At 35.0% G+C, this 9593-nt stretch overlaps 1 non-coding gene across 1 annotated transcript; it reads left to right on the plus strand.

Moving 5' to 3' along the window:
- The first annotated feature begins 680 nt into the window (after positions 1 to 680).
- Positions 681 to 785, plus strand: LOC128294960 (small nucleolar RNA R71). Its single transcript, XR_008285267.1, has one exon. It is a non-coding gene; the product is annotated as a small nucleolar RNA R71 (small nucleolar RNA).
- The last annotated feature ends 8808 nt before the right edge of the window (positions 786 to 9593 follow it).

The following is a 9593-nucleotide window of genomic DNA, read 5'->3' on the forward strand; positions in this document are numbered from 1 at the left end:
ACCTTGTGGTCCTTCGAAGATTAGTTTGGAAAGCTGGCCTATCTGAGTCTCGAGTCCTTGGATCGATGCTTGTTAATTTTTAAGTGCTATCTCAGTATTTTGGAAACGGGTTTCTAACACTGATATGAATTTTGAGAGCATCTCCTCAAGGTTCAGTTTTTTCTCTTATTGATTAGGTGGCTGTTGAAAACCCTGAGGATTTTGTGGCTTTTGATTCCCTTGACCACTCTAGGAGAAATTTGGGTGGTTCCTCCAACCTGCATTATAAGTATTACTGTATGGGTAATTTTGAGATCTAAAGTTATTGTTACCCATATAGTTGACTTGTTCCTCTTCGGTTGTGGGATTAAAGGGTTGATATTCTGTATGCACACCTCCTCCACTTGCGTCACACCTCATTACTGGATGTACCTGCGTAAAGCCAAGTAAACCATCAATTTTTTATTAAGCTCTACGATTTGTGACATAATGGCGAGTCGACGTTATAAGCGCCATTTGTTTTTTGTTGGCTTTGTCCTCATAACTTGCCACTAATAGTTATTCAGTGACATCTCCTCTATAAACTCATAAGCATCTTTCGATGTTTTATTATTGATGGTTCCGCCAGCAGCCGCGTCAACCATTTGCCGAGTCGAGGATTCAGACTATTGTGGAATGTTTGTACTTGAAGCCAAAGCGGTAACCCATGGTGAGGGCACCTTCTCAGTAAGTCCTTGTATCTCTCCCATGGATCGTAAAGTGATCTAAATCCATCTGCACAAAAGAAGAGATATCATTATGAAATTCAGCCGTTTTAGCCGGCGAAAAGTATTTTAGTAAAAAAATTTCGGTCATTTGTTCCCAAGTAGTAATTGACCCTCGTGATAATGAGTTCAACCACTGTTTAGCTTTATTCCTTAATGAAAAAGGAAATAACCGAAGACGAATGGCATCATCAGAAACGGCATTGATTTTAAATGTATTGCAAAATTCTAGAAAGTTTGCTAAATGAGCGTTGGGATCTTCATCCTGCAAACCATCAAACTGAACAAACTGTTGTATCATTTGAATTGTGTTAAGTTTCAGTTCAAAAGTATTTGTAGCTACAGCCGGTCTAACTATGCTAGACTCAGTTTCTGTTAAAGAAGGTTTTGTATAATCATACATAGTGCGTGGAGCAGGATTTTGATTAGCCGCAATTGCAGGAGGTAGCTGATTGCCTTGGTTTTCAGCCATCTCTTCGGTTGGGGGTTAAGTATTGTCTTTTTGCTCGTTCTCCGTGTATCTTAAGTTGCGCCTTATTTCTCTTTTGTTTCTACGAATTGTATGATCGATTTCTTCGTCAAAAAGTAATGGTCCTGACGGGTTTCTTCTAGTCATAAACTATAAAAACCTGCCAAGAGAAAGAAAAAGTAAATTAATAAATAATAAAAATAATAACATTCAATTAAATTGCAAGAAAAATAACTGCCTAAAGTAAAAAAAATTGAGCGTTCCTAATATTTTTGTTCCCTGGCAACGGCGCCAAAAATTTGATGGCGTGATTCGTAACAAGTAATAAATATTTATAATGAAGATCAAACCTAAACTAACTATTATCACGACGAAAAGGCAAGCGTACCTATCGAACAATAGTATAGTAATGGCAAGACTGGGATTGTGACAGCCCTAAAGTGACCCTAGTCGGAAAGCGGTTTCGGGACCGCTAAACCGAGTCACCAAATTATTTGAATATAATGATTATTGTCAAAATATGTGAATATGATATTTATTGTCTAAAGTATGTGATTATGAATGTGTGAAAGTTTTAAGCTTCGATTTAGTAAATTGCATGTGAATTTAGTCAATAGGACTTAGGTGTAACACTTTTGAAATGTGATAGGTTAATCTATAAGGATCAATTAGTGCATGAAATCAAAGGGTGGACTTGCATGTCAATTTCCCCCCCCCTAATTAGTAGTGGCCGGCCATTAGCATGAGGGTGGACAAATTGTTATGGCTAAAACATGCATAAACATGTTGGGTTTATGCTTTATGTTAGGAATAATAAAATAAAGAACATGGGCAATAAAATATTAGTGTTAGTAGGAGGAGAAACAAAAAAAAATGTGTGTGGTTGTCCCCCCATTGTGCCGTACCTAGAAGAAAAAAAAAGAAAAAAAAAGCTCTCATGTTGTTCTTGGCCGAATAGAAGAAAGAAAAGAAGGAAATGGAGCTTTGAGAAAAATCGGCTATGGTGGGTTGCTAGACTAAGGTATGTTTAATGTTGTTTTGAAAGTTCATACATCCCTTGGATGATTAGTCTAAATTCTAACTATCTTATGGATGGATTTGGGGTTATTAGAGAGTTAGTATTCGACTAAGAGGCTTCAAAAGTTTCGGTTGAAGTCTTGATACTATTAGCATGTTAGCTATATGGATGTGTTATGATGCTCGAGGTGTTAGATAAATTTGAACTCATCATCAAGTTCTTTAAGCAACCCAAGTTAAAAGTTTCGGTATTGAGGTATCTTGAGCATTCGGCCATGGTAGGAAGTAGAAGAAAAATATGGTTGTTGTTAGATGAAGTAGAGTCTAACAAATGAGCACATATGTGCATTAGTTGCTAGATGGAGAAGAATCGGCTAGCAAGTTGTGTGCTAAGGCCGAATATAATTTTGAACATTATTGAGTAATGTATGTGTTTTGGAATTGATGGAATGGAGAGTATGCTTAAATTGTGTTATGAACAATTATATGTTAAATCAAGGTTTGCTAAGCTAGCTATTAAGGTGAAGTGCAAATGTTAGTATTTGATTTCTAGTGTTTATATGTGTATTAGCCGAGTTTTGAACTTGAAACAAAATGGTATTTAGTCAATACAAGTGACCATATTTGTAGAATGTATTAAGTATACAATCGGCCTCAACATAGACATGCATATTCGGCCACATGAATGAGTACATAGGTTGATGTGTATGTTCGGCCATAGGTAAGCATATTGATGGCTTTATCTTGACTTAAAAAATTCGGCTAAGGAGAATATTGGCTAATATGTTGAATTTGATTCGTGATTTCATACATATATGACTCTAATGCCTATTATATAAGGGCTAAATACCTTGAATTCCTCTTTGATGTTCAAAATGATTAAATCAATTTATTTGTTAATATTAAGCTCAAGAGCAAAGGGGGACTAAATCCGATAAAGGGAAGGAAAAAGTGATCGAATAGCCATTGAAATCGTTCGACAACATCCGAGGTAAGTTTTCGAGTAATGAGACTTAGTTTACGATTTGATTAAGTCATGACGTATGAGCATAACAAATATACGGTGATATAATGATTCTACTTGAACTATGTGTTGAGTTAACTAGTCTATACGTATGACGGGTAGCCGTATGTGCATAGAGATCATGTCATAAAGCAAACCAAACCATGCTGTTTGTAAGTGGCTATTGAGCCGAAAATGGGAATGCTTAATAGGTGACTTGTGTTTGAATTCTAGTTATGAAAATGAAATAGAGATGTGTCATGATTTATTGTTATGTGCATGAATATTTGGATGATAACCGGGCTAAGTCCCGAAGGCATTTGCGCTAGTGACTAGTTCCGGGCTAAGTCCCGAAGGCATTTGTGCGAGTTACTATATCCGGGCTAAGTCCCGAAGGCATTCGTGCGAGTTACTATATCCGGGCTAAGTCCCGAAGGCATTTGTATGAGTTACTATATCCGGGCTATGTCCCGAAGGCATTCGAGCGAGTAGCTATATCCGGTTAAATCCCGAAGGTACTTGGCTTGGGAATGAGCGACCTTGCTGTAATAATTTCAATTAATATGCTCGTAAAATCCCAGCAATGAGGTATGTTTCGTATATGCATTGAATTAGTTGATCCCTTACAAATAGTATTCGCTCAGTCGATAAATGAGCTACCGGCCTTTGGCTAAGTTGATCTTTTGTGTATGAATATAAGGATTGGTAATGTGAAGTAAGTATGATATTGAGAATTTGTGCATATGAAATTATCCGTTTAGCCATATGAATGCTACACTTTAGTTGTGTCTAATTTCATGGCTCAAAACTTACTAAGCATTTAATGCTTACTCCGTTTCTTTGAATCTATGTTTTATAGATTTTGGTTCGTCAGCTATCGGACTCGGGATTGTCGAAGTCGAAGTCGTCCACACTATCAAAGCCCTTTTGGTACACTTTTGGTTGAACTCTGAAAATGGCATGTATAGGACTACCCTTTTTGTTGTTGGTCATGTACCCTATGGTTTTGTATAAATTTGGATAGCCATGCGAAAATGGCTTATATACACTTTGAGCATAGTATTATAATCGTTTTGTATGTTGTTCATTAAGAGGTATGGAGATGTTTGGAAACGATTAGCCATTGGAATGGTTAATCATGATCACATTTTGTGCTATATATGCTAAAAGGGCTAGTTGAATCATGGTAACTATGAAATAGGTAAAGTCTACCTTAAAGGCAGACGCTGACAGTAGCAGTGATGTAAATTTGAAAAATCACTAAAAATAGTAGGAATGGAATTAAATAGTTAATAAATTATGTAATCGAACCTTGATGAATATACTTTCATATGGAAGAAACGAAACGATCATATGAGTCGAATGTTAAGAGAAATTTAAGTTTTTGTGAAACAGGGCCAGAACGGTTTCTGGATCCCCTGATCTGACTTTGGAAATTCATTATAAATTAACCAGAGATAATTAGAAGTCATACCATATATTTATAGATTCCTTTTCGAGTCTAGTTTCTATAGAAATAAACGGCATCAGTATTGAAGCCCTGCACAGGGAGATATCCAAGTCGTAATACATGAAGGTCAGAATAGTCAAACCCTGTAACAGGGGAGACTTTAACTAATAAACTGTACTAATTTTCTCAACCAAAAATTCTAGAAAAAAATTTGTAGATGGATATATGAGTCTAGTTTCAGGAAAAATTTACAGAACTGGTTTTCGAGTTTTGGAACTCGAGATATGATTTTTAAGGTGACAGTGACGCAGTTAGCCAGCTCGTCTGGAAATTTAAAATGGACTGTGCAAATAAGTGAATTAAGTCTGGCAACATTCTCGGGTACGACTCTGGCAACATTCTCGGGTACGGGGTGTTACAGGGATATCGAACCCAAGGGAACCAAAAGTACTAGTAATAACTATCTTTCTATTATTTAACCCAGAAATAAGGAGGGGTTGTTTATTAAACTAATTAACTAAACTAATTAACTAACTAAACTAAAGCAAAGAGAAAATTTGGAAAAAATGATTGAAGAAGAGTAATTGATAAAGACAACACCCAATGAGGAATCCACCTAGATTTCACTTTTTATCTGACTCTGAACCAGACGATTTATTCACTTGACTTGATCCGTGAGACTCCCTAACCTATATTATTATCTCTTTCGAGACTAATAACGTCTAACCCTCAGTTGAATTAATCGAAATCTCTTTCTTAATTAAAACCGCTAGGGAAGCAGTAAATCAATCTATGGACTCCCATATTAGGTTTCACCCTAATCTGGCAAAATCTCGTAACCCTATTTCTAGGCGTTCGATCAACTCCGCTTAATTATGCCAAATCTATTCTTAGACAGAGACTTTTGCTCCTCTGCATAAGCACATCAAATCATGAATTAATACCCGGAATATTAACTCAAGCATTAAAAATACATAATTCAAAACAAATCAAGTATTTATCATATAGTTCAGATAATAATAACAAGATCCATCATAGGTTTCAACCCCCTTAGCTATCTAAGGGGTTTAGTTCATAATAAAATAAGAGTACATCTCAAAAGTATGAAAATAACAAAACATAAAGAAAACTCTAAAACCCCTGAAGGAATTCAGAGAGAGATCTTCAGTCTTGGAGTAGCTCCGGCTTTTGGGATGGATCGTCTGGCTTTCTTCAAGTAATTCCCGGCGTGCGGTTCTATACTCCAGAAAAGTTCTGGAGAGAGCGGCCCTTTCTAAGTCATACTTAGGGTGTTTATATAGGCTTTGGATTGGCTTTCTTCCTCCCTAAGTATCCTTTTCCGTGTCAAATACAACTCTTTGAAAAAAAGGGACACACCCGTGTGCCATGACCGTGTGACGTGATTGCCAGGCTGTGTTCAATCCGCTAAATTGAACACGACCGTGTGGGTCAATGGCCAGGCTGTGTGAATCGTGAAAGCCTTGGTCGACACCCTCGAAAGACACGGGCGTGTGAGCTGCCCGTGTGGCAAGGCTTAGGTCGTGTCATCTTCTCGATTTGGTCTGTTTTGTCTCTTTTTGGCTCGTTTTTGGCTCCTTTTGACTCTTGGTGCTCTCCTGAGTACAAAACATGAAATAATCGGATTAAGAGCACCAAAATCCATAAATCTAGTAATAAACATCCATAAATATGTTAGGTATTTGGGGTAAAAATATGTATAATTTAGCGTTTATCAAGAGGTCACATGATTGTGTGGCCAGGCTGTGTAACTTACACGGCTGAGACACACGCCCGTGTCTCAGGTCGTGTAACAATTGAAATGGGGACACACGGTCGTGTCCCAACCCGTGTCCATGCTCGTGTACCTCTCTGACTTGGGTCACACGGCCAATCCACACACTCGTGTGCTAGGCCGTGTAACTTTCAAAATGCAACCCTAAAAACCTACAGAGGACACACGACCGTGTGTCATACACAGCTGAGGCACACGCTTGTGTCTCAAACCGTGTGGACCCAAAATGAACCTTGAACCACAAGTTTACCATTTCAGACTTACTTGAATCTTAAGAAATTCAAATACCAACTAAAACAACTATTCAAAGTGACATTATACAAGCCAAAAACATACCAAATCAACCTATTAATTGCTAAACCAATGTACCCTCATTGGTACCACAAATAAATACAATTATACATTAAAACAAATCTTCAAACACAAATTATCACTTACTCACCCTAACATATAATTCAATTCCATTTCAAACATACCATATCTAAGCTATACCATAATCAATTCACTACCTACTAATTTGGCCATTCTAAAAAGCATCACATAGCCACTTTAACACATAATATAAAGACATCAAAAGTACCAAATAGGTATCAACCAAAACAACTTATACAATCAAGTTCATACTTAACTATTTACATTTCCAAAACATTACTACCAGCATCAATCCTATTACATGCCATATAATCCGGAATAAATGTTTCAAAAACTACCGATTAAGCTGGATAGTGTGACTCAAGTGTCGATCCGATCGTCTAACCTTCCGAGTATCTACAAAAATAAAGATTAACACAAGTAAGCTTAAAGAAGCTTAGTAAGTTTGACGTATTAAACGATAAATCTTACCAAAGTAAATACAACAATTAAAACAATAATAATCAACCATGAAAATTCCCTGTCATCCATAATTTCAATCGATAAATTCATCTATGTTCAGATCAATACTCAATATATAACAGATCTTTTAAATCCATTAAACATATTATCTTACCTAGATTTTCCATTCGAAAAACGACTTACGGATAAGAGTATATCGTCAGTCCAACCATAACACGCCGATACTCATAAAAGCTAATCCAACCGAAATACGCCAGTGCTCATAAGAGCTAGTCCAACCGTAACACGCCAATGCTCATAAGAGCTAATCCAATCGTAACATGCCAATGCTCATAAGAGCTAATCCAATTGTAATACGCCAATGCTCATAAGAGCTAATCCAAACAAAACACTTCAAATAGAGAGTATAACATGAGAGTTCACAACAAATGTTAAACCTCGATTTATTCGGGAAATAAATATATACCTCCCTCCAATCCATCTCAACTGCAATCCCTTACAACATGTCATATCATGACTGTACTCTATCCCTCGTTCAATCCAATCCGAGTAATCAATTCTAATATCATATCTCAAATAATAAATCATTATCAACAATTGAATATATGTATTTTTTATTATGTTATACTATTCAACAATTCATATAGATGTTAAATTATAACCGTACGAACTTACCTAGACTGAATTGTAGTAACTGTAGAAGTTCAGGGACTATTCCGCTATTTTTCTTTTTCCATGAATATCTACGGGATCTTCATCTGAAATGTAAAATTCCTCAATTATTAGCATGCATTTCATATTCCAATCCATTTTACAATTAATACCCTTTTATTTTATAAATTTACACATTTACCCCAAACTTTTATAATTTTTGTAATTTAGTCCCTTAACCTCTAATTCATCAAATTAACTATTTTTCTCAAGTCAAAATTTCATTCAAAAACACTAGGCCTTTAAACAGCCCCCAATGAACCTTAAATTCACTTTCAAAACCTAGAATTTTTTCATTTTCACAATTTAATTCTAAAATCAAAATTTATCAAAAATCACTTTACAAAATTATCAAACAACACAATCAAAGGTTCAAATACAAATTATTCAACAAAAACATTCAATATTCATCAATAGATACTTCCAAAACTTTTAATAGAATAAAAAATGAAGGTACGGGCTAGCTGGACCTAGTTGCAGCGATCTCAAAAACATAAAAATTACAAGAAACGGGCAAGAATTTCACTTACATACAAGGCTTCTATGCTTAGCCAATTCTCCAAGTTACATTCTATGGTGTTTCTGCAATGGATAAGAAGAAAATGAAGAAGAAAAGCTTATTTCTTCTAATTTGTTTTATTTTAATTTCTATTTATTTACAATTATGCCATTATCATTAAATTTTCTTTCATTTTTAATTCTAATTGCCATCCCAGACATTAATTATGGCTTAATTGTTACTTAATTCCATCCTCAAATATTAACTAATCACTTTGATCACCTAATTGTAATAATTACTAACTTTTGTACTTTTTACAAATTAGTCCTTTTTCTTTAATTAATTATCTAAACGTTAAAATTTCGTAACCAAATTTTAATACGACTTTAATGACTCTATAAATATTCTAAAAATAATATTTATGAGTTGACACGACAAAAATTTATGGTCTCGAACCATTGTTCCATCACCACTGAAAATCAGGTTGTTACAATGGATTTAAATCTAGTGGAATGTAAGCGGCAGTTTTAAGTCAGATCTGATTTTTCTTTTCCTTTTATGTTTCTTCTCTAATGGTCAAATCTAACATTCATTTTTGGACAATTGTAACAGCTTGTTTTTCAATGGTGTCAGAAATAGTGGTTTTGGGACCACAAATTCTAACATAATAATCTGTAAAATTATTTATTTAATATTTATGAGATCTTTAGGGTCGTATTAAATTTTAGTTAGAAAATTTTATCATTTAGATAGTTTATTGAGTATAAAGGATTGAATCGTAAAAGTTGCAAAAATTGAGTTTTTTAATTAAAGGGGCTAAAAGAATAATTTAACCCATGTGAGTTAAATTAGTTGGCTTTAATGATGATATGCATATGTGGATAGTTTAATTAGGCTTAATATTGATTAATTAAGGTTTAATTAAAAAAGTTGAAATAATTACCAAAAAACCAAGGTTTAAACAAGGGTTTTCATTTTTTTTTTCTTTCTATCCATTTTCTCCACGACAACAAATTTAAACAAGGGTTTTCATGCTTGAAATTTCAAAGCTTAAATTGATCACAAATGGGTGCAG

Source organism: Gossypium arboreum, chromosome 6 (genome assembly GCF_025698485.1).
Source record: "Gossypium arboreum isolate Shixiya-1 chromosome 6, ASM2569848v2, whole genome shotgun sequence".
NCBI classification, from domain to species: domain Eukaryota; kingdom Viridiplantae; phylum Streptophyta; class Magnoliopsida; order Malvales; family Malvaceae; genus Gossypium; species Gossypium arboreum.